Genomic DNA, 27096 nt, shown 5'->3' with positions numbered 1-27096 from the left:
CGCAATCTTGTGATCCAAATCATGACAGGGAGATGCGGATTCACGTACCTGACCTTTACTGAAGGTGAAAAGGTACCAATAGCATACAAATCACACTTGTACACACAAGCTGAAATAAAATTCACTTCTACAGAAAAAATTCTGACAGTGGTTCAAACTGCAGTAGCAAAAGAGAGAGCTCTCGCACAGGGTAAACGCATAATGATTGTTAAACCTGTCCCTGCTTTAGAAGCAGTGACAAAAGCGAGCATTCCGAATGCTAAAACTTTAAATCCAAGATGGATATAATGGGTTAACTCTCTTGCTGCAACAGACGTTGAATGTGTCTTTGACCCCTATGTGAAGACACAAGAATTCCTACAATACGAACACGAATGTCCTCTGCCGACCAAGATTTTGCCTCTAGAACATTACAGATGTATAATATATACAGACGGATCAGCACAGCCCGCAATTGGGGGTAAACAAGTCTATAGTGCTTCGTGTGCGATTGTTAAAGGTCGCTGGCACGAAGGTAAATTTAGACATATGGTGACTAAAACTCAATCACTCGGAGACTGTACAGCTCAGCGAGCTGAACTACAGGCTTTCAAGATAGCGCTTGAAAATCGAGAATTCCCCGCACTAATAGTGTGCGATTCATATTACTGCGTCCAGTTTTACAATGAATACCTGCAAAACTGGGTTCAAAATGGTTGCAAAGACGCGAAAGGTGGCACAATCAAGCATAAAATGCTTGGGGGCGTGGCTGGCGGCCGAACATGGCGGCAGCATAGAGGACTAGCTCCGGCAGGGAAGCGGCCTCTCCATCTATCCGCACGATAATCCGTGATTAATTCTTACCTCCAACGGCGGTACCGAATGCCTGAGACCAGGCGGAACTGGCGGCAGGTTCCCGGACGGAAATCGTGAATTGGACGACGGAGTTATCGTCGAGTGCTGATCCGACCGGAACACAGGCCCACCTCCGTGGTGACTGAAGCCGACCGGAAGTACAGCCTGCTCGGCTAATGCAGACAGGAAGTGGTCGGTGCTGGAGGACCACATCGAGCGACGGCCGGCGGGTGGATTCCCTGCCTAGAAACAAACTGTTTGCTATAACCAACGGAGCTTCATAGGAAGGGTGCCCGCAGATTGTCAAGACAACCATCCGAATCCTACACTGCATTTTGCCCTGCGAGGACCATCGGGGCATCTCCCTCATTGCAACGGAAGCCCCTCTTCACATTAAACTGAGGACCGCGACGTGACGGTGGTTTCTTTTGATACCCCACCGAACCGACGAACTGTATTCTCTCCGTGACCGAACAATGGCCGGCAAAGGTGTGAAAGGCGGTACAACCCAGACTCGTATTGATCGATTCACAAATGACAGAACCGCTTCCTCTCCGGCGGATGGGAAACATCCCTCCGTAAAACCAGGTGAGCCTGTGGGGACGAAGAAGGCGACGTTGGATGACGTTATGAAGGCACTCTCGCAGGTTCAGACGACGGTGGGCTCCATCTCGACCGAAATCACCCTTATCCGAGCGGACTTACACAAGATGGCCGAAAAAGTAGGCTCGCTAGAGATTGTCACGAAATCGCTAGTAGAGGATGTCTTGGAATTACAGACGTGGTCATGGCGGAAAACAAGCTCCTGAAAGATAAACTCGACGATCAGGAGGGCCGTTCCAGGCGGAACAATGTACGCATTCTTGGCGTTCCGGAGACTGAGGGTGTGAGAGCGATGGATTTATATGTGGAGGACCTCATTAAAACTCACCTTCAACCTAAAGGCCTGTCGGCCTTCTTTTCAGTTGAACGGGCACACAGAGTTCCAGGGGGTCAACCTAAGCCAGGGGCCTCGCCTAGGCCGATCCTAGCAAGACTGTTTAACTACCGCGACCGGGACGTCATCCTTCAGGCGGCACGAGTCTCGCCACCGGTGAAAATCCTCAACTCAACGGTGGCGTTTTTCCTGGATTATACGGCGGAGGTGGCCAGGCGGCGGAAAACCTTCTTGGATGTCAAAAAGGAACTTAGAAAGCGAGAACTCCCTTACTCCATGATCTTCCCGGCCAGGCTCCGGGTGGTGGCGGAGAACAGGGCCTGGTTTTTCGACGACCCTGGAACTACATGAGACTGGCTGGATGGCTGGCGTCCTGCCTCCCACTCTCGCCGCCCTGGCCGGACTAAGAATGGCTCACATCCACCTGACCGACACGATGTTGGAGACGCTGGTACGAACAGTGGCAGAAGCTCGCCAGTAAGAGACGATGCTGACCTAACTCAGGAGGTGGACCCATGAATACGTGTACGAAACATTGATGTTTGGGACTGCGGCTGGAACCGCTAAGGACACTGGGCCGAGGGCCTCCGTGGAGGGTACGAGGGGTCGGTAATTCCAGAGTACTCCTCACCCCCAACGAGCAAGTAACTGTGTGTTTTCTTTGGGATGGGTTTAAGCACTCTGCTAAATTGGGGTGGCGGGCAGTTTGGAGTCCATGTAGCAGGGGAGCAGGGTGGGTGGGGGTATTGGGAACGGGAGGGTTCTGTTGGTTTGCTTGTTTGAATTGTTTGGCTCTATCCATCATTTTGGAATTGCTAGTAGTCACACATGACCGTATTCCTTGCACCGGGTGTGTTGCCCCTGATCCTTTAACACTACTAAGACACAGGCGTGCGAATAATGGCACAGGGATGGGAAATTCTTTGATCAATATGGCTCTGTTCTGCCCCATGGTACGCCAACTTGCATGCAGGATTACACGATGGCGAATCTCCCACAACCTGATAACGTAACACCCGACACTGGGATGGGGTCTGTGCCACCGTTGCAGGTACTGTCGTGGAATGTTCGGGGGTTGGGAGATAAAGTGAAGAGGGGATTGGTCTTACAATGTATTAAGAGACTGAATTGAGACATCGCCCTTCTTCAGGAAACGCACTTAGTGGGGGCGGCCACCAAAGCTTTGGATAGGAGAGGATATCGCATGGTAGTACATTCGGACTTCACTTCAGGGTCCCGGGGGACGGGTGTTTGGGTGAAGAGAACATCGCGTTTCATACATCACTCCACGAAAACAGACAAACATGGCCGCTTCGCGGCAGTGTGTGGGCAATGGGAAGGCGTGCCCATTAATGTGGTGTCTGCGTACGTCCCACCAGCGCTACATTCATCGGCATTTCCGGACCTGGGCAAATTCCTTCTGGAACTCCCGGAAGGGGACCTGCTGGTGGGCGGAGACTTCAATGCACTGGCCAATACTGACATGGATAGGTTCCCGGTTCGCTCCTTCCCCACTGGCCCAACGAAATTCAGGGACTTCTTGGAGGCACAGGGTCTGGTTGATATTTGGAGACAGCTCCACCCTACTGATTGCCATTATTCCTACTATTCATCCACCCATGATTGCCTATCTCGCATTGACTATTTTCTCACACTGGGGGGTGGCAGACTCACATTTGCCGACATACAGATTGCGCCACGGGGTATATCAGATCACTCCCCTTTGACCGCTACACTGTCCTGCACAACCATGGCTCGCAAACGGCTTTATCCCATTTACCCCGGTTATCTTAAAATCCCTCCGGTCCGAAAATCCCTTAAAACCGCCACCAAGCACTACTTCCAGGAGAACTCCGGCTCGGTGTCCTCACCGACGATACTATGGGAGGCGTACAAGACAGTATTGAGGGGCCAAGCAATCGCGACCATAACCGATCATAAACGGAAGCAAAAACAAGAACTGGTAGAGTTGGAACTGCAGTTAGAACAGGCTAACGTAACTCATATGACCGCACCGTCTGAGGACACTCGACACGCGCTGTCCCTTTGCCAGCAAAGACACGACGACTTTCTCCGTCGGCGGGTGTTAGAACATATAGAGTCGACTGCAAGCAGGGTTTATGATGTGGGCGACAAAGCCAACAGACCGCTGGCCTAGTTGGACAAGAAACGGGCTGGAGGCAGGCACATTTTACAGTTGCAGGACCGAGAGGGGACTTGCCACACGCACCCTCCTAAAATTGTTGACCTCTTAGCAGACCACTTCCAAGAGGTGTATGCTCCGGAGGTGGTGGTCACGGCTGAAGCGGCAGAGCTGGCTCTCCAAGATGTAGAAGTAGAGACGTTATCACCGGAGGCGATGACCGAGCTGGAAGCGGACCTCACGGTAGAGGAGCTCCGTATGGCGATAGGTGCGCTGCGTACAGGCAGAGCGTTGGGCCCCAACGGAATACCAATCGAGTGGTTTCAAACGATGTCGGACACACTGGGCCCGCCACTGCCAGCCATGTTTGAGAACTGCCGCGAGACCGGAACACTGCCTTTAGACCAGCGCTTGGCGACGATAGTAGCTATCCCAATACCTGGCAGACCCCCAGAGGACTGTGCGTCTTATTGCCCGATCTCGCTCATTAACGCAGAGGCGAAGATCCTGGCGAAATTGATTGCTAATAGGCTGACTCCATACCTCTCCCAGCTGATCCACCCCGACCAATCCGGCTTTATGCCGCACAGGAGTACGGCGCTAAATCTCCGTAGAGTGCACGGCGCACTGGCTAGAGCACATTCACTGACAGAACCGGCGGCCATTTTGTCGCTAGACGCCAGAATGGCTTTTGACATGGTAGAGTGGCAATACCTGTTCGTAGTTCTGACCCGGATGGGCTTCGGACCGAAGTTTCTATCGTGGATTCGACTACTCTACACGGACCCAATAGCCCACGTAGCGGCCAATGGCCACATCTCGCGAGCGATCCCTCTAGCACGTGGGACTCGCCAGGGCTGCCCCCTGTCCCCGTTATTGTTCGCACTGGTCCTTGAACCTCTCGCGATTGTTATCAGAAAGACACCACTATTGAAGGGTATTACATGGACGGAGGCCTGGGAAGACAGAATATCATTGTATGCCGACGATATGTTGGTATACTTGTCTGCCCCCGAGTCGAGTGTTCCGATACTACTGGCACTCTGCGATAAACATGGCTCAGCCTCCGGCTATACAATTAACTGGACGAAATCGGTCCTTTATGTCCTGAAGGGCCCTAGGCCAGTCCTCCCTGAACACTGTCCTTTAGTGCTGACCGATGTCTCCTTCAAGTACTTGGGAATCCACGTCACCAACGATACGGCCGTATTCTACGACCGGAACTTGGCACCCCCCCTCCTCCGTCTGAAGGCGGACGCACGACACTGGTCATCCCTGCCACTCACGCTCCTGGGCCGCGCTGCCATGTTTAAGATGATGGCGCTTCCACGCCTCCTGTACGTTCTAGAGAATACCCCAGATGTAATTCCGCTCTCCTACTTCCATAAAATCACCGCAGTTATCACCACCTTACTATGGGGTGAGCGTCCTCCGAGAATAGCTCACCTCAAACTTAACCGTGGTTGGTACGATGGGGGAATAGCGCTACCAAATGTGCAGCTTTACTACTGGGCATCTCAACTCAAGGTACTCAACCAGTGGCTCCATGCACCGCACGATGACCCGGCATATCTGGCTGACAGGGCGCAACTGGGAACGCAAAGTTTGCTGGCCCCCCTATACAACCCAAGTCTCCTCAAAGACCTGATTGGCCCTACTAAACATACAGTCACCTTATGGTACAAGGCGCTTACTAGGCTAAAATGGAAGGGGGTCATCACGAACTTACCCCGCTTTGGGACACCAAGAAACTGGGCTGCCTCAGGACCAGTAAGGGATTCACCCAGTGGGATAATATAGGCATTTCTACGGTGGGGGATCTCTGGTCGTCCTCAGGAGTGATTCCCTTCGAGCAACTACAACAGCAATATGCCTTAAGCCCCACTGAAACATACAGATACATCCAAATCAGGCACGCTCTCCTGACGGTGTTGGAACCAGGGACTACGGTCCCGGAGTCCTCACCCCTAGAAGACCGGCTTCTTACAGATTTTTTACAGACACGGGCCACCTCACTCACGTATCACAAATTACTAAATAATCTCCCAGACCCCCTGCAGAAACTGCGAGAAAAGTGGGAGGATGAGCTAGGAGCTATGGATGAGACGGACTGGAATGCTGCTCTGGCGTCTCCGAGGGAGGCTGGGGTGTTGACTAGGTTCAGGCTCATACAGTTAAAAGTGCTGCACAGAGTGTATTATACAAGGACCACCTTACATAAACTACACAGGGCTGATTCCCCTCACTGTCTCAGGGGGTGTGGGGAGGACGGCACATTGTTACACACGTTGTGGGACTGCCCTCTCATCGCCAGATATTGGCAACAGGTCATGCGCACAATCTCACAGGCCCTTGATACCTCCCTCACACCGGAGCCACGCCTCTGTCTCTTCAATATATGGGAGGGCACTGACCTCAACCTCAGACAACAGCAGTGGGTCACGATTGGTACAATGGTGGCTAAGCGCGATGTGGCACAGAGGTGGGGGGTGGCGGAGATACCCACTCTGACGGTATGGTGCAAGACCATGGACAAATTGATGATAACTGAAAGAACTGTCTATAAACTAAGAGCGAACCCAAAGAAATGGAATAAGGTGTGGGAGGCGTGGAATAGATACAGAGGGGACCTGTGCGACCCGCTGCAGGAGGATGAGGACGAAGATTCGGATGATGAGGAGGAAATGATTGATTAACTTGTAGGGCGCTTTGGGGTGGGAATAGAACTGTAACCTTGCTGATGCGGATTTCATTTCACACTGTGCTTGGGGGTGGTGGGTACGTACCTGGGTGTTGGGAATCGGCATGTTCTACTGATAATCTTTCATCGTATTGCTTTGTGACTATTCACCACAAATGAGCCATTACGTTTGGTTTAGTTTCTATTTCATAAAAAGGAAAAAAAAATTGACTTAAAAGTAAGACTTCATGGTTCCGGACATTGCATCCTAAGGCTTTACCGTATCATCCTCAACATTTGCTGCCGGACCGGAAGGTTGTCGGCTGAATAGCTGTGTAGAAGTACAAAATGTTCTTTTGCCTTACATCATGCTTAATGTATAAATGTACTGCTGTTACTTGGATGATAACTGTCAATAAAAGTCTTACACCAAAAAAAAAAAAAAAAAAAAGCATAAAATGCTTTGGGAACAAATAGTTCTTTTAAAAAAAGAACTACAAAAGACTCATGTGATTCACACACTGAGTCATCAGAGTGATGGCATTCACGTTGAAGGGAATTCATTGGCTGATGAGGCCGCGAAGGCAGCTGTGCAAACGGCTTCCGTAGCTGTAATCGCTCAGTCAAAAACAAAAATAGACAGCGAGATAATGCAAGCTGTCACTGCTTCAGTCAAAGACAGTGGTAAGACACTCCTGAAAGGATTTCCAGTAAAATACTCATATATAACTGATGCAAATAATGTTCTCTTTGCTCGAATCCCTGGAGTGGGGGAGAGGGCAATTCCAAACATGGAACATAGTTTAGGACTAATCTTAGCAGCATATGAAGGACTCGCCTCTGCACACGCAGGAGTTTCTGCTACGGTATCATTATTAAAACAGAGATACTGGTGGCCACGTATGAGGAAACAAACTAGAAACTATGTTCTAGAATGTGAAATCTGCCAAAAAAATTCTACAGTGAAGCGACCTGCACAGACGCCCCTTCTGATTTCAGATAAACCACTAGCGTGTGTTTACCGGGACCACTGTGGTCCCTTAACAAGGGATGGCAACTATAAATATATCATGGTCACAGTGGATTCATGCACAAGATTAATTTGGATGTGGCCCCAGCGCTCGGCTGACTCCAGAACTGTTATAAAGGATTTGCGAGACTTTATCAGCACATATGCAATCAGCACGCTACATTCTGACCAGGTTCATGCATTTAGCTCTCGAGCTTACAAAGAGGCCATGGCTAGCTTGGGCATTACATTGTGGTATTCTAGTCCCTTCCATCCTGAGGGTAATGCGGTAGTGGAAAGAAAAAAACGTGACATAAAACAATCCATAGCAGCTAAGGTATTAGGTTCGGGTGATGGGTAGGTCAAACATCGAATAAGTGTCCAACGTAGTCTTAACAATCTGCCAAGAAATTCTCTGGGTCGAATCACTCCATAGGAATTACAATTTGGTACTAGAATGATCATCAAAGACCTTGATTGTCAAACTTCAGTGGTGGAACAAAAACCCTTTGATGCCAAAGATCGTTTAGCTGTTTTACAGGACTTAAATGAAACAAGAAGAAGTCTGAGTAACACGATACAGAAGCCAACGACCACTGAAGAAAAACTACCTGTCCCAGCAAAACCTGTCTGGATTCCAAAGATTGGGGATCTAGTCAGGGAAAAGATTGAGGTAAAGAAGGAATTTGGGCCTTCTTTCAGAAAAGCAGTACCTGTCTTGGCAATCCAAGGCACAAGATCAGTGGTACTATCACCCTTTGCTGGTAAAAGGGAGAACAGAGTTGTATCCATCGACCTGGTCAAACCACATCATGTAGCCAATAATAAGTAGTAGGCCCAGTGGACTCCCAAAATGCAGCAGAAGACCAAATCTTGCTACTATCCAAGAGGTTCAAACTGAAAAACTTATCACCTTTGATAAACCTGCAGTAAGAAAAGAAGGACTATGTAACAAAGCCACGGAACTTGTGCCTCTTGAGACCCAAATATCTGTTTGTGAAGAAACACCTGTCTACAATGATGTAGCCTCTGACTATACCAATACGACAAAGGAAGAAGCAGCTCCGAAGATTAATAACAATCCTGATGCAATCCCAACAATTGACAGAACTGCCTCTGGCTATTTTATCAACTTTGATACATTTTCTGAGGATCCCAGTGAACCTGAAGATAAGCCAGCAGATGGAACTCTCAAAGAAAAAATAACAGAACTCTTTCATCAACTTGAAAAAACATATCTGGTTTCACCATGGATTGAATTTTGGATTGTGTTAGGTGTACTTTTCCTCCTGCTCTGGCTCATTCTGGTTTTAAGCTTGGGAAAAATGATAGATGGAAAATACAGTAAAATGGATTCAGCAAGTAAGAACATCAACTTGCTCCTGAAACCTCACAAATCATCTCATCGTGAACGAAGAGACCTGTCATCAGTGAACATCACAGCCGTTCCAATACCTGGTGGTATAGCATGGAACAGAACTGATTATGACATCAATGGCCCGGTGGAACTGCTGAAGATGCCACATCAATTCAAGGTTTCTTTGAGTGACTTTGTATCACCCAACACATTTTCTGATGATTGGGACTTTGAAACTGTTAATAACATGATGACAGACTTAGAAATGTCAGCTAAATTTACAGAACATGAAAACTTAGAAGGTTCATCAGATTATAAACAAATGTGTAGTTTTATTCACTATGGTCACCATTATTTGCATAAATCTGCAAACCCTAGGAATGTTTTTACTTATAATCAATGGGAACATTGTCCAACGCCGCCAAAAGGTAGCTCAAAATCATTTTATGAAAAGTTTCCGTACCTCTCAGGTTTCAATGTTACAAATACAGAAACGTTTTATTTCAGAAATGTGAATAAGACAGGAATGAAAACAATGTTGACCAATACTAAACAAATTTGAAAACTTTTATGCTCAGCTGTCTACATTAGGTTTTGACTTTTGGAAAGACAGCATTGAGACAAAAACTGTCTGGGGGACAAAAGACTGGAAGGTGCAAGGTTTAGAAGCCCTGTTCAGAGCCTGCATTATACCAGAACAAATAATGTTTTTAAATGACGCTGTTCAACAAACTTCTTGTCTTGGCCTGGCTAAGATAAAAGACTTGAATAAACCATCTATACCTAACCCCACATCTGACTGTAATGATACTACAGAAGAGGGGATAGACGTACCCTATATTGTGAAACAAAAAAGAACTAATCCTGATTGGAATAAATGGTTACTCTGGCCCACAGACACGGATAACTGTCAAAATAGATTCCTGAACAGAACACAAGGGTTCCAAGTGAATAAGCCAGATCCAAGAGACAACATCCAGGGATAGTAACTACTTGCAGTGTAGGAAAGCTATGCCTTGAATGGCTACAAAAATCTACACTTCCAGAAATCAAACAACACTTATCTTTACTTAAAGAAGGCAATGATTTGCGAGATTTCTTAATGGGGCCTCGCAAACCACGTCAAAAACATTTCATATACTCCGGTATATACGCTGCGTACAACGAAGCTTGGAAAATACCGCAAATGGAAACTGCAGAAAGAATACGAGAAATTGATAGTATTAATTTAGAGAAAACTCTATCTGTAGTGGAAAATGGGTTAATGACTGTCCTCCAGAATATATTCTTTGGACAGCATTGTATCAACTGCAATTGACATAATAGAGCAGGACTTGCTAATATTACAACGTGGCCAGTCTCAATTACATTCTATAATGCAGCAAAGCTAGACGTTACAAAATCTTGGTTCAGGCTACGTGCCATGGCGTCTAATCAACACAATGTCATTGTTTGCTGTATTTAACCTTACAGATAACCAAATGTCTTTGGCACAAAGAGGAGCAGACTATACGGTGCTGAGCATTGAAAAACTGGAAAGATTACCCTTGACAGTTTCTGAGAAGCCTGTCATTGAATGGATAATAATTGGCACCATTATGATACCAGTGACGATTTTCCAATTTCAGTATTGTCTACAGCATATACCAGAGGGCCTGTATGAAAGGTTGGGTAAAGAATACATTAAGTCGACCTGGACTTTACCTTACACACACAAATGTCGGAGTGGGGGAAAAGAGGTATTCCTTAGTGGTCAAAATTGTACGAACTCACTAAGTGGTACACTTTTGTGCCAAGGTATTAATTTACATGGAGCCTGCGAAGGTTCTGCAAATAACCTCTCTTGCCACCTGCACGGTACACCCTCCACAGTGATAGAACCAATTTTCAGGCAGCTATCCAATGGCAGCTACATTATGCTCAATGACCACAGCTGTTGTGGCATGTTACCAGGAAAAGCGTATCTAGTTAGTGTGTCATCCAGGGTCACTTGTTGTATGCAAGTATTGTATCCAAAGAGCAAGACAGATAGGGAGATGGCGTTATGGCCTTCACTGAATATCTCTTCTATACGAATTGATACTTTAAGCAGAATGAAAGTCATTCTTTTGCAAAAGACTGTGCCACTGACCTCGTCTAAAGAAACGTATGATCTGCAAGTTACAAGGACTTCTGCAGAGATACATGCATTATTATCAACAAACTGCCGTAGAAATGTTAAGTCAAATCTTAAACATGTCTGATACCAGTGGCATCGCACATGTATTTAAGATGATTTTTTCAGGACTGTTAACACCTTTTGGAGTCCTCGGCATTTTCCCAAATTTCGTGCACTGTGTGTTCGGTGGCCTGCCTCTCATCTTGGGACTCGTAGCAGGAATTCTATTTTTATTCCTTCTCCTCCGATATGGCAAGTCCGGTCACCAGTGATACCCAGACTACCATGGAACAATGCCTCCTTGCCATGAGGTATTGTGAGAGAATTCCACAGATTCTTGGCTTGGCTCGTTTAAGAGATCTGAAGACAACTTAGTTTCTATCGTTCAGACCAATCTGGCAAGATTGCATCCTACCTGTTCTGTGATGCCTGCTTTGCGGAGAAGAATGTGTGTTGGACATTTGTCTTACACTTCCATCAGTCCTCCCATCGGATGTTTATGCTTTGCTAGGTCCGGTAACGACTCATGCATCGTGTTGCCCCCAACCGCTGCCAATTCTGATGACGGCATTCATTGAGGTCTCACCGGCAAGTCCAACTGAGGGTGAGATACGTGACACTACAGGCACACAGGTACCACCTACTGCGGACATTGCTAATGCTTCAAACTCTGACGGCGATGATCCAAATCTATGCACATTTGACCTGCTAACTGAAGTGGCCCCACTTTTGCCTACTATGGTAGACAGTTTCTTTGCCAGCCTAGACGATCTGATATTTTCTTCTGACACCGAGTAAAACAAACAAGCTAACAATTTGAACTTTTTCAAAATAGAACTTTTGGCACAGAGTTATCTGCTTAAAGTAGAACTATTCTTAGAGGACAAGATTTCTTTTGAAAACTTCATAGTGACAATATTTGGCCTAATCATCATCACAAAACGGTTTAAATATTATATTATGGGATAGTCTTGGTTTCTTTTCTATAAACTTAAGAGACATTTCATGAATGTAATTTTTGTATTATGCTAGAATGTATGCTCTCATAATATGCTTCATATCAGTTTGAGACTTGTTTTTCCATACTCTTTATACTAGTTTCATGTACACAAGCCTTTTCAAATGCAATTTGTATTTTGTGTTTTGGGTGGGATTGTAAACACTAGCTTTTGAAATGTTCAGTGCTTATACGTTTAGTTTTATTGAACTTAAATTCGTGGAGTGGGTGTTGGCCTGCCTGGTGGGTTGGTGTTGTCCTTGTGAATTCTTTGTAGCATGTAAAAGCATGGTGCCACGTGTTGTTTAGTGTGGAGGAATCGTTATTCCACCTCCCCCCAGAAGTCCCTCGTTTCTCCCGTGCCCAAGTTAAATGTAATATGAATTGGTTGCCTCATCGTACGATTCCTTGCTAGATCTCACATATTTGCCAGAGGGAGTAAGTTATCTATTTGCCTCTTGTTTATACATATTATTGTCCCATAGGACCACATTTCCTCCCTTATCCGAGGGTTTGATAACAAAGCTATATATATATATCAGCTCCCGACCTCAGCTCTATATATATAAAAATACATACATACATACATATATATATATATATATATAAATATATATCTAAGCTCACTACCCGTCTGCTCCCCTTCACTCGCGACCGGGTGCTGTTACGGCGAGAGACGGTACCTCGCCAGTCCAAGACTCAGCTCCTGTGCACAAAAGCATCAGCACTCACGGGGGACAATTCAAATATTTTTTATTATTCAAACTCTCTCAAGACGCGTTTCGGCAACCGCCTTTGTCAATTAGAGGCCGGCGCCACCTTCAAGGAAGGTTTAAATACTTCCTGTGATGAAATCAAAAAAGGACATACAGTGTGAAAACACCGCCACCATTTTGAAGTGGTGTGTTTCTAGTAAGTAACACTAACAACATTAAATAAATATATATATATATGTATAATATATACACACATATATGTATATATACTGTATATGTTATGTATTTTAAATGGTTTCTTAAGAGAAGATCCAGGCAGACAATTAAACCTTATACTTGCAATAATTACCGCAGTTCAAATCTTCTACGAACTAGGGTTTGTCAGAGGGGGTATTCAACACCAAGATCCTTGCCAACAAATGTAATCTGTGAGATTTCATCTAAGAAAATACATGGCTTATTAGCTTTAGCATATTTGTTTCATAATAAATAAATGAGGCATACTCCTTTTATTAAAAACTTATCAGAACTATTGCATCTGGGATAACCTTGCTAATGAACCAATCAGCCTTTATTATTAGCTTGCCATCAAAATCTACTCAGATACACTCTAACAAGCATAAGCATTCCCACAAGGCAACCGTCAGGCAATATGTATAATATGACAGTTGTCAAAAGTATATAAAATCCCTCCTAAGAAAGCCTAATAATGATTATCATAATGGAAATCTTCGATACCCACAATTTCTTTGATTAGGTCACTGTCACCAAAACCACTTCCTACTGCAGTAATCTGCAAGATTCCTTGGAACAAAGTACCTGCCTACAAGCTTTAGCGCAGTGCAATAACAATCCACCCTTAAAAGTCTGTTGCCTTTACACGTGTATTCACAATAAGTAAATAAGGCATACTTGTCCTATCTTAACCTTTTATTACATACAGATCACACCTGCGGAATCTGATATAACTTCTTTAATTGAACCAATAAGAAATGTAAACTTTAGTACTCAATTAACACGGTATCAAACACAAGCCTACTGAAGTGCTCATAAATTGGCTGCCATCAGGCATGCAGTTATAAAATTACAGGTAAGTACAATGCTATAGTTAGCAAAACCCCTTTCTAAAAGGCCTAACAAAAATCATCATAGTGAAATTCTGCTCCTAGGGTTTGTCAGACTGGCTGACAAACACCAAAGTATGAATTATCTATACAATATCATGTTATCATGTTATCATGATAACAGGTTATCTGTGATGACGACTCAGTGTCCAAAATCCTATCTTCTCTAAACCCTAATAACCATTTTAACGACCGCTTCCTTTCCACAGCCCTGAATTGCCCACCAACCATCGTGGATTCGGCCAAATCCCTGGGAATGACCCTCGACAGCAATCTGAACATGCTGGACCACATCAATTCAATGGCCAAATCAGCCAGATTCCACCTGAGCTATTTTAGGAAACTGAAACCCTTCCTCAATACTCTCAACCTAAAAATGGCAGTCCAAGCACTTGTCATCCCTAGACTGAAATATGGCTGTTCTACCCTCTTGGGTCTACCCAAGATATCCCTGGCATCTCTAAAAGCCTGCCTGAACGCGGCCGCCAGACTACTCACCGGCACGAGGAAATACGAACATATTTCCCCACACTTGAAAGCTCTCAACTGGCTTCCCCTGGAGGCAAGAGTACAGCTCAAAGTATCATGCATCACGCACAAGGCCTTATATTCTAACTCCCCTGCATATCTGAGGCAGAAACTTGTGATTTCCGGAGGAATCAGAAACTCCCGATCTGCCAGAGACCTCCTGCTCCAACCTGCACGCTTTCGGAAAGAAGAACTACAACCAGGCTTTCTCCGGGGCCGCTCCAAGAATGTGGAACTCTCTCCCACCGGAGATCAGAAGAATACCCTCTCTGACTCGCTTCAAAAAGGATGCCAAATCATTCCGCATGAGCAAATATCTTGTTTAAACTTTGCCTCCACCACCACCACGCCCTTGATCTACAGCCATCTATTGCCTCTCTTTAGATTAGCTAGCTCATCCCATCAGAAACATGGGGCCTTGTCGCGAACATTATTTATCGTAATCTGTAAATATGTTATCTCAGCTTGATTATTTGGATATTTATTCTGTAAATACGTGCCCTATCTCCCTCATGTACCATGCACCCTGTCCTCCGTCATTTGATTCCGTAACTGGATGATGCTATGCCTACTCTGTACATGACTGTTTTCCTGTAAAGCGCTATGATACCCTAATCTGTCAAGTTCGTGCTCTATAAAACACATAAATAAAATAAAATAAATAGAATACCTGTGTACTGCCTTTAATATGATAACAACCCGCAGTTAGAGGCTTCTTGGCTTTCACAAATGGTTTTCACAATAAATAAATTGTAATAAAGAGACCCGACCTATGGCTTTTAACATAACATTTACAGGTGAACCAATCAGGCCTGTACCCTTTATCATTGGCTTGTCAAGCCTACGATATTGAGCATTCAAATTCCAACAAGGTAACCATCAGTAATACAGTCACAAAATTAGAGATATAAACAACATTACAGTTGGAAAACAAATGCTAGGTCTTCTAAGAGGGCCTGCCAAAGTTTATCACAGTGCCACTGCCAATCTTCCATGCCCACTTTTTGTCTGAGTGGGTAATCTGTGATTAAACCCTTCCCTAACTTCGGTAATATTTGAGATTTTAATAGAGTATTAACATATTATTTTTAAAATAAATAGGTCAGGTCTACTGGCATTATTGTAACTTTTCTCCATAAACAGATCTAGCTTATAAATAAGCTTGGGCATTGGCTTATCACCATAATCATCAAAGCCCTGTACTGAGCATAAGCTTTCACACATGGCAGCCAGAGATGAACAAACACCACAATTATCTTATTATCTAGAAGAAATTGTTTCAAAGCATCTCAGTGGCATTTGTGACCTTAAAGTGCAAGCTCTTTCCAACACAGTGGCATGGGTCTGACTGAAATGTGAAACATAATATCTTTACTTGATAAATGACCTCACTCAAGCAGTAGGATACACACATTTTCACAGCTGATTGGAGTGTAAGCACTCTTTCTGTGGAAGCAAACAGCATTTGACAAATCAAAGCAGTACTCAGATGAATCAACACGTGGATGGAGCGACTGTTCCTCTCTGTAGAGCTACTGAACGCTCTTTCTTTGCTTGAATAAGGTCTGGCAGTTGCTGTGCTGTCAAGGCCATCTGTCAATCAGGAAGCAGCTGAAGAGGTTATTTGTGTTTTGACCATTGATTTTAATATCCTGGATGACTGTTAAGGAGTGCTGTATAAAATAAATGAATAGATTAAAATCAATATGTACTACAGGATTGATGAACTGTATACTTTGCGGTAGCAGCAAACACATCTATGTTCTTGCCTGAAAGAGTGTGCTGCTACAACTCTTGGTGAACAGTAGGTAAATGTTTCGGCTACAGAAAATACTATCAATTTTATGCATTATGGATATAGGAAAAACATCTGCCATAATCTTTATACAGGGAGAAATTGTACCTATTTTAAATAATTTACAGAGTATATAATGCCCAGTAAATGTTAAATTAGAATTCCTGTGTCAGAAAATAAAATACAACAAGAACTGCCATCATCATTTAATGGAGTGATGACAATAAATGTTTGGTTGTTGCAGAAACATACCAGTATCTTGGCAGTAATATTACAGTGCAATACTTTTGCTGTCAATAATATCAGTTTGCTGCTCGGGACACTTGATATCGGCTGAGATCCCCATTCGCAGAGGCACGAGGCAGGGTTGCCCCTTGTCCCCCCTCATCTTCGTTCCTGCCATGGTACCCCTGGCCTGCCAGCTTTGCCAGTGGTTGACAGCCTGGGGCATTCATGAACAGGACTCTACCATATGATCTCGCTGTATGCCGACGATGCCCTGGTGTTCCTGCGAGATGTGGGAGCGTCTCTCCTAGGACTTATGTGCATTCTGGATGTTTTTGGCGCGTTGTCAGGCCTAAGGGTGTACTGGTCCAAGTTGCGAGTGTTCCCCATATTGCACATTCTGGCTGCTGACCGGCGGACACCCCCGGGTTCCGAGTTGCAGTGGAGTTATCACACCTTTAAATACCTGGGTATACAGATATGCAACACCGAACATGACTTCAGAGAGGGTAACCTGGAAAAAGCCATCAGATCTGTACACTGCTCACTTCCTTTCTGGCGCTCGCTTCAATTATCCCCTTTAGGTCGGATTGCGATCTCTAAAATGTTCATACTCTCCCGCCTGTGGTATTTCTTTGCAGCCCTGCCTGTCTTGCTCCCTAGGAGACTTTTTGCACGGATTCCATTATCTGCTCTTGAAACAGATTTGGAGCGCGGGCCTCCGACAAATAGCAATTGCCCGCACCTACTAGCGTGGGTACTTCCACCCCACGGGCCCACTACTCCCACATTCTCACTCCCTTCCCACGTGGAACCTTCTGGTGTTGTGGCAGGTATCATAAAACACTGACCCAATCCCATGGAATGATGCAGCACACACAAAATGGGGGACTTATACTAAAAGGGCACCTTCATGACGTTCCAAGAAATGATCGAGACTTATGGACTGAGAGCTGGGCAGTTTCTCACCTATGGGGTTGTGCGGTGGGCAGTCTGCGAGCCATGGGGCGCAGGGGAGGTCGAGCCTCTCACATCCGAGCTCTTGACTACTGTCGATGACCACCAGTACATGACACGCCATCACACTCCTGCACCTAGCCCTCCACGCTACACCACCCGACCACACCACGAGGGCACAGGCTAGGTGAGAAGCAGTGCTACAATCCCCACTCTTTGACACCACCTGGGCCCATGTCTTGCAGATGGCTGAAAGCGTTTCCTGTAACGCATGGTTTCGCTTCACTCAGTTCAACTATATCTACTTATGTTGCTGCTCGCATACAGCGTATGTTCCCGACACTATCACCGGAATGTCCCCAATGTAAATTGCAAAACGTTGACTTCATCCACATGGTGTGGACATGTGCACCATTGGCTCAGCGGTGGTCAGAGGTCACGTTCATGGTAGCAGAGCTATCCACACATCCTTTCACCCCCACCCCTGAATCCTGCCTACTGGTATTGCGACGCCGGGTGAAAGGCAACAAGCATCTACACTGCATTATTGATCTGGCTTTTTTCCTGTATAAGCGCAGCATAGCCATGGCTTGGAAATCCCCAACCCCCCACCTTCCCCTCCCACACCAGAGGACTATGGATGGGTCAGTTTGCTGCTGACATGGACCAGGGCCAAGGCACATACTATCAGACTGCTCAGAATGAGGGGAGAATCTCACATTGGGGTCGAATGCTGGGAAACCTACCTACTAGCAGTTGAAGCCAAGTCAGACAACCTGCCACCCTGAGTGTGTGGCGATACTTTTGCCCACCCCTTTGAATGTGCAACTACTCTATCACACATACCACCAGGGCTTTAAGTGGGTGGGGCTGTGGGGGGCGAGCCCCCCCAGTTTTTTTGGAGAGGCCTCGAAAGGGGGCTCTATTTTCAGGCCTCAAATGTCAAAGGTAGGGTGAGCAGACATCCCGGTTTTTGTTTGGTGTTACTAGTGTGGGTAACATGTCTTGATAGTGAAATACTGCAAATTTCGTTTTTCACTATTGAAAGGCTATCTTGCCCATAGGATAACATGGGGTATGCTGTGTGACATGTTTACCTGCATATCTTCCCATAACGGCAAGATAGACATATGGAATATGGTATCCCTGAACTCAGAATTTAATAACACATCCTTTAGTGAAGATCGTTTAAAATTCTAAGTTTGGAAACAGCACTTTTAGAAGTGGCTATTTTTGTGTTCAACCTTTCTGTGTGCCTCTGCCTGGTTGTGTATTGACTGTCTGGTTTGTGAGTGACAGGGGCTGGGGCGGCTCCAGGATGCTGGCTGAGTCAGCACAAGGCTGAATAGACCCATCTGCATGTAGAGTGGTGGGCGGAGTAGCTCCTGGGTCTCAGTAGGACTGTGCCTGCCTGCCACAATGCTGGATCCACCTCCTGCGGTGTGTCCGATAGCCCTGGCCCACACTCACAAAGGAAGAAGAGGTGCACTGGCAGAGTGCCCACAGACTGGTTTAGATTGGGTCCAGAACCCCTCACACAAGAAGAACAAAGACTTTTGGGGTATAAAAGTAGGACTGGAGCCCCAGAAAAAATAGATTAGGAAAATTTGTGATCAAGAACGAATCCGTGCTGAGTGTCTGGGAGATGACCTACAGTTGCTGTGATTGCTGAGGAAGGAACTGTCTGTTGTGTGCTGTGTCCCACTAACTTGAAGAGGAGCTGTGCTGTGTGCTTTGCCCCTCTGAAGCCTGCCTGTCTCAAAGGGCCTAAGAAGAGCTGGGAACTCAGGGATACAAAAGTTCTTCAGCACCCACACTTCCAGCTGCTGTGTGGGTCTCTGCGCTGTGCCTTTGTGAAGCTGCCCCCCTGTGAAATCTATCTTGGTGTGCTCATCGGCACACAGGTGAGGCATAATGTTGTGAGGCCTGCTCTGCCTCAAACGTGATCTGCCCAGGATTGAGTCCCTCGCGCTTTGTGTTTGCGGATTAACGCCCTGCTGAGGAACTTTGGAGCACCTGCTTTGCCCCCGAGCGCTGTGCATTCATTGACTCCACCGCCGCCCCTCGAGCTGCGTTGTGTGCCCGAGGCCGGGTTCGCCACTCTGAGAAGGAGCCTTGAAAACACCCTGTTAGTATTCACCACCACCGGCCCTGGATCGTCATTTCCGAGCTGTGCTTGGATTGGTCACAGCAAAGAGGATTTCCCCCAGCAACACAGAGGTTCGTCAGTCGGAGCTACGTTGCATCTGGAGAGGTGCGAGGTATCCCCTAGCAACCGAGGTTCCCTTGCGCTCGTCATCGAGGAAAGGAGCAGCCTAGACCTGAGGCCGAGGCACATTCCACCGGCGAAAGCGGCTTCACCGGAGATCAGCGCGGACCATAGAGCCCCCTTCACACCCTAAGATAACCGGTAACCAGAGTTTGCACAGGGGAAGATTATGATCATACGTGCTACCGGCGGGCCTGCATTCTATTTACTGGTCGTGCTATTGCTACTTTGCTACTTACGTGTCAGTGGCGTAACAAAACTTGAGGGGAGTAACATCTGCCTGCCAAATGTCACTTAAATTAAACATTGTTGATCACTGGAGTAAACTATTACATTTTTGTTGCAGATAAGAGGCTTAATATTCTCGTTGCGTGACGTAAGGCCTTATCACCTGGAAACCAAAATCAGCAGAGGAAGATTTTCTTTTTTTACCATGACTACCAGTGGCTTATCTGCTTCTGCTCTGAAGCGAAAGTCTGTGCAGTCTTCAATGATTGACTTCCTACCGTCACTGAAGACCCAGGTAAAGATATTCTTACAGCTCAGCAGGAATATACATTGGTGGTGACAGTGCACTAATGTAAAGCAAAACATATGGAGAGCGTATGCAGGGTATTTGACACTGCCTACTACTGGGCAAAAAAAGATCGCCCTTTCACTGACCACCCTGATCTAATTCCCCTTCAGGCAAAGAATGGCTGTGCAATGGGCCGTGTTTTGCACAGCAATGTGACCGCAACTGAAATAATAAAACACATTGCACTGGAAATGCAACAAAGATTGGTCTGTTATATCAGACAACACAAACCAAAGATCACAGTATTAATTGATGAAAGCACTTCTATTAGAAATGCTTCTACCTTAATCATCTACCTCCGTGGCATTTTTGGAAATGAAAGTACCCCAGCGACCATCTATTTCAGCTTGCTGAAGCTGGCAGAAGCAAATGCCCTTGGCAGAAAGACAGCTCTCCCAAGCTACTTCGAAAAAGTTGGGCTCACAAAAAGTCTGCTACATGATATCTTGATTGCAGTATGTTCAGATGGACCAGTAGTAATGTTTGGTAAAAAAGGAGGAGTAGTAGCATTGCTGAAATCAGAATTTCCAAATCTTGTACGGACATGGCACAGTTTGGCTCACAAACTAGAACTTGCTGTGGCAGATACAGTTGATGAGGTTGCTGGGGGTCAATCACTTCAAGATTTTCATGGACTCATTGTATGCCACATACAGCATGTCACCAAAAAACCAGAGAGAGCTAAATCTGGCCACCAGCAAGCAATGTGTACAGCTTCAGAAGATAGGGAAAATACTTGATACTAGATGGGTAGCATCCAGTTACAGATCCGTGAAAGCTGTTTGGAACTGCTTCCCAGCCTTGTGTAAACATTTTGAGAATGCTGCTAAAGACCCACCCAGACCCATAAGAGACTGGAGAGAGTATGAAGGTCTCTTGAAGAAGCTTACATCCTATTCTTTTATCAGAGATTTGGGGGTAATGTGTGATGCACTTCAAGAGCTCAAAGACTTATCACTCTCCTTACAGAGGAGTTCAAGTTCAAGTTCAGTAATTTGTATAGCGCACTACTCACCCAGAGGGTCTCAAGGCGCTTGTGGGAGGGGTAGCGTTATTTATCGAATAGCCAGGTTTTAAGTTCCTTTCTGAATGAAATCTGGTTCTGTGTGAGGCGGAGGTGAGTGGGGAGAGAATTCCAGGTCTTGGCTGCCAGGTAGGAGAAGGATCTTCCTCCCATGGTGGATTTGTGGATGCGCGGAACTGTGGCGAGCGCTTGGTTGGAGGATCTTAGTTGGCGGTTGGGTGTGTAGAAGGACAGTCATGTGTTTAGGCATTCGGGTCCTAGTTTGTAGAGGGCCTTGTGAGCATGGCTGAGGAGACGGAACGTTATTCTCTTGTTGACGGGAAGCCAGTGAAGGTCTTTCAGGTGACCGGAGATGTGGGCTTGGCGAGGGATGTCCAATATGAGTCTGGCTGATGCATTTTGGATGCGTTGGAGTTTTTTCTGTAATTTGGCTGTGGTTCCGGCATAGAGGGTGTTTCCATAGTCCAGTCGGCTAGTGACCAGTGCGTGGGTGACCGTCGTTCTTGTTTCGGTGGGGATCCAACGGAAGATCTTTTTGAGCATACGAAGTACGTTGAAGCAAGAGGATGAGACGGCGTTAACTTGTCTGGTCATCGAGAGGGAGGAGTCTAGGATGAAGCCTAGGTTGTGTGCGTGGTTTGTGGGTATGGGAGCTGTGCCCAGGGCTGATGGCCACCATGAGTCGTCACCAGGCAGAGGGGTAAGATCCTAGGATGAGAACTTCCGTTTTGTCTGAGTTAAGTTTTAGGCGGCTGTTTTTCATCCATTCGGCTACTTCTTTCATGCCTTCGTGAAGATTGGTTTTGGCGGTGTTAGGGTCTTTGGTGAGGGAAAGGATTAACTGGGTGTCGTCAGCGTAGGAGATAATGTTGAGGTTGTGTTGTCGCGCGATGGATGCGAGGGGACTCATGTAGACGTTGAAGAGGGTGGGACTGAGTGATGATCCTTGTGGTACTCCGCTGATGACTTCGGTGGACTCTGATTTGAAAGGGGGAAGGCGGACTCTCTGGGTTCTTCCGGCGAGGAACGAGATGATCCAGTCTAGGGATTTTCCTTGTATTCCGACGTTGCTGAGGTGTTGTATGAGGGTGCTATGACAGACTGTGTCGAAGGCGGCGGAGAGGTCGAGTAGGATGAGGGCAACTGTTTCTCTGTTGTCCAGTAACGTTCGGATGTCGTCTGTCGCTGCAATGAGGGCGGTTTCGGTGCTGTGTTTGGCTCGAAAGCCAGACTGTGAGGAGTCGAGGGAGTTGTTGGATTCAAGGAAGGCGGCGAGATGGCTATTGACGGCTTTCTCAATGACTTTGGCAGGGAATGGGAGGAGGGAAATGGGGCAGTAGTTCTTAAGTTCAGAGGGGTCTGCTGTGGGTTTCTTCAGGAGGGCGCTGAGTTCGGCGTGTTTCCAGCTTTCTGGGAAGGTAGCTGAGTTGAAGGAGCAGTTGATGATATCACGGAGATGGGGGGCGATGATGGAGTCTGCTTTGTTGAAGATGTGGTGGGGACAGGGGTCGGTTGGCGAACCTGAATGGATGGAGTTCATTAGGCGGATGGTGTCTACAGTGGTGATTGGGTCCATGCGCTAAGGTTGTTAGAGAGCGGTTCAGGTTCGGAGGTGGGTGGACTGGACTGTTCTTTGGAAATGTTCTTAAAGCTGTTATGTATGTCGGCGATTTTGTTGTAGAAGAAAGAGGATAACGAGTCGCAGAGGTCTTGGGAGGGAGGGATGTCGTTTGAGGCTGCGGTGGGGTTGGTAAATTCTTTGACGATGTTGAAAAGTTCCTTGCTGTTATGGGCGTTGTTGTCTAGTCGTTCCTTGAATGCTGATTTCTTGGTTGCTCGGATCAATTGGTGGTGTTTGCGGGTGGCTGCCTTGAAGGTGGTCAGGTTGTCAATGGTTGGGTTTTTTCTCCATGTTTTTTCGAGAGTATGGCATAGTTTCTTGGATTTCTTAAGGTCATCGTTGAACCAGGGTGCCTTTTTGTTACCTTGTTTGATCTGGTGGTTTTTCAAGGGTGCTAATTCGTCAACGCTGTGAGTGATCCATTGTTTGAGTTTGGTGGCAGCATTGTTTGGGTCCGATGAGAGGGCAGGAGGGTTTTGGTTGAGCGATGTGAGGAGTTGGTCAGTGGTAATTTTGTTCCAGTTTCTTCGAGGAATAGGTTGTGGGGGGTTGTGGATGGTGGTGGTTTTGTAGCTGAAGTGAACACAGCTGTGGTTCGTCCAATGGAGAGCTGTGATATGATCGAAAGAGATGTGTTTGCAGGAGGTGAAGACAGAGTCGAGCGTATGTCCGGCTACATGAGGGGGGGTGTCAACAAGTTGTTTGAGTCCGAGATTGGCCAGGTTGTCCAGAAGGGTGGAGGTGTTGCTGTCGTTTTTCTTTTCTAGGTGGAAGTTGAAGTCTCCCAGTAGAATGTAGTTCTCGGAGGTGAGGGCATGTGGGCTTATGAAGTCAGTAATCACTTCGCTGAATTGTTTACGGCTTCCTGGTGGTCTGTAGATGAGGGTGCCTCTAAGTGTGGTCCTGGGGTCGGTGTGGATCTGGTAGTGGAGGTGTTCGGCGGTCGCGAGGTTATCGTCTGAGCTGGTCGTGATTCTGATGATGTTCTTATGGACAATGGCTATGCCTCCTCCTGTTTGGTTGGTGCGGTCCTTTCGGATGATCTTGTAGGCGTCCGGGATGGCTATGGCGATGTCGGGTGCTGATGAAGTGTTCATACAGGTTTCTGTTAGGAAGACGATGTCCGGTGACGGAGTGTCTAGTAGGTCCCAGAGTTCAGTGGCGTGTTTGTGGATCGAGCGGGTGTTCAGCAGGATGCACTTTTGGTTGTTAGAGTCGGAGCTGTGTTTGGAGGAAGTGATTTTGGTGAAAGTCTTGATGCAGGCGAACTTGCAGGAGTGGCAGGCAAAGGGACCATGGGTACGTCCTGGGGCAGCTTCGTAGCATTGTGGTGTGCGTCCGGGGTTAAGGGCTAGGAGGGTGGCGGCGTCATACGTTATGCGGGAGGAGTGCGGTTTGCGGGGGCCAAGGGGTCTGGCACTGGGCGTGGTCCAGGCGTGGACGGACGTAGACGGGCTTACCCTTGGCGCACCTTCGGCGCGCATGGGGCGCGACCGCTGCGCGTGATCGCTGCGTGCGGAGGCATCTGTCATAAATGAAGAAGTGGAGGGGGGAGGGACGAGGGAGGGTCAGCTGGGAGGCGGGGGCGAGGTGCAGGGGACGGTCTCAGAGGCACAACAACAACAAAATGGCAGCAGTATCGAAAAGTGAAACTACAGAGAGGCTGGGGCACAAAGCCAAAATCAGGCAGCTTACACAATGGTACAATAAAGCGCTACAAATCAACAAGGCACAACACAATCAATGCAGTTATAAACAGAGCAACACAGCGAGCGCTGAAAGTGAAATTAATTATGCAATTAATTTGCCAAAGCTTATCTCAATATAGCGCCAATATGCACAGCAGCCAGGACATGTACAGTATTCTGAGGAGAGCACAGAGCGCAGCCCAAACAATACCTGGAGCAGGGAGCATGGGGAGCGACCGCTACTGAGAGCGTCAGGACGGTCACAGCGCTATCGAGGGTGAGAGCAGGGCTATGCAATCAGTGGGAGGGAGGGTCAGCTGGGAGGCGGGGGCGAGGTGCAGGGGACGGTTTCCGAGGCACAACAACAACAAAATGGCAGCAGTATTGAAAAGTGAAACTACAGAGAGGCTGGGGCACAAAGCCAAAATCAGGCAGCTTACACGATGGTACAATAAAGCGCTACAAATCAACAAGGCACAACACAATCAATGCAGTTATAAACAGAGCAACACAGCGAGCGCTGAAAGTGAAATTAATTATGCAATTAATTCAGCAAAGCTTATCTCAATATAGCGCCAATATACACAGCAGCCAGCGCATGTACAGTATTCTGAGGAGAGCACAGAGTGCAGCCCAAACGATACCAGGAGTGGAGCAGGGAGCGTGGGGAGCGACCGCTACTGAGAGCGTCTGGACGGGAGATTACAATTGTTAATGCCCACAGACTTTTGATTAGTCAAGTACGTATATTTAGAGCAATGAAGGACTCACCAGGGGAGTTTGCTTCTGCGGCTCAGAGAGCAGTTGACAACGGCAAATTCAAGAATGTTCCTCTTTTCCATGGTAGAAGTAACTCTGTTTCTCTTAATCCAAATCAGTTTTACCAAAGTCTGTCAGTAAATATCAATAAACGATGTGCCCCAGATTCTGAGAAAGAACTTATAGCCAGCTTCAGTGTGCTAGATTCAGGCAACTTGCCTTCTGGTGATGAATGCATTCTTTATGGGGAAACAGAGATCCAGAAACTGTGTTCAGAGTTTCAGCTGCCAGCAAGAGATACTATCCAAGCTTTTAGACTTTTCAAAGATTTCGGTGGAAAGAAAACCCCTGAAGCATTAAAAAAGTTAGTAGTTCGCATGGAAACCCTGTTAGCAAGTAATGCGGATTGCGAGAGAGGTTCCAGCGCAATGAACTTAATTGCTGGTCCAACAAGGTCCTCTCTTCTTGTAGAGACCGTTGCTTCATGCTTATGGGTAAAACTCAATGGTCCTCCATTTGAAACATTTTACGCAAAGCTGTATGTAAAGCATTGGCTGGCAAAAGGTAGAAGGTCTGCTGAGGGACGGTTTCCGAGGCACAACAACAACAAAATGGCAGCAGTATTGAAAAGTGAAACTACAGAGAGGCTGGGGCACAAAGCCAAAATAAGCCAGCTTACACGATGGTACAATAAAGCGCTACAAATCAACAAGGCACAACACAATCAATGCCGTTATAAACAGAGCAACACAGCAAGCGCTGAAAGTGAAATTAATTATGCAATTAATTCAGCAAAGCTTATCTCAATATAGCGCCAATATACACAGCAGCCAGCGCATGTACAGTATTCTGAGGAGAGCACAGAGTGCAGCCCAAACGATACCAGGAGTGGAGCAGGGAGCGTGGGGAGCGACCGCTACTGAGAGCGTCAGGACGGGAGATTACAATTGTTAATGCCCACAGACTTTTGATTAGTCAAGTACGTATATTTAGAGCAATGAAGGACTCACCAGGGGAGTTTGCTTCTGCGGCTCAGAGAGCAGTTGACAACGGCAAATTCAAGAATGTTCCTCTTTTCCATGGTAGAAGTAACTCTGTTTCTCTTAATCCAAATCAGTTTTACCAAAGTCTGTCAGTAAATATCAATAAACGATGTGCCCCGGATTCTGAGAAAGAACTTATAGCCAGCTTCAGTGTGCTAGATTCAGGCAACTTGCCTTCTGGTGATGAATGCATTCTTTATGGGGAAACAGAGATCCAGAAACTGTGTTCAGAGTTTCAGCTGCCAGCAAGAGATACTATCCAAGCTTTTAGACTTTTCAAAGATTTTGGTGGAAAGAAAACCCCTGAAGCATTAAAAAAGTTAGTAGTTTGCATGGAAACCCTGTTAGCAAGTAATGCGGATTGCGAGAGAGGTTCCAGCGCAATGAACTTAATTGCTGGTCCAACAAGGTCCTCTCTTCTTGTAGAGACCATTGCTTCATGCTTATGGGTAAAACTCAATGGTCCTCCATTTGAAACATTTTACGCAAAGCTGTATGTAAAGCATTGGCTGGCAAAAGGTAGAAGGTCTGCTGAAGAAATTTTTTGTGATAAACCCCAGCAAAATAGACACAGTGAATATCTTCAAGGGTTTTAGGAAATCCTGCAATATATTTCTAAGTGTTCAAATGAGTGCAGGATGCACAGTGTATCTAT

The 27096-nt window shown here is 46.5% G+C and overlaps 1 pseudogene; it reads left to right on the top strand.

Annotated features, from left to right (window-relative positions):
* The first annotated feature begins 1310 nt into the window (after positions 1-1310).
* Positions 1311-27096, top strand: part of LOC147733257 (E3 SUMO-protein ligase KIAA1586-like) — a 40457-nt pseudogene continuing 14671 nt past the window's right edge.

This window comes from Lissotriton vulgaris, chromosome 2_1, assembly GCF_964263255.1.
Source record: "Lissotriton vulgaris chromosome 2_1, aLisVul1.2, whole genome shotgun sequence".
NCBI lineage: Eukaryota > Metazoa > Chordata > Amphibia > Caudata > Salamandridae > Lissotriton > Lissotriton vulgaris.
The sequence above is the reverse complement of the archived record's forward strand: the minus strand, read 5'-3'. Positions and strand labels throughout refer to the sequence as shown.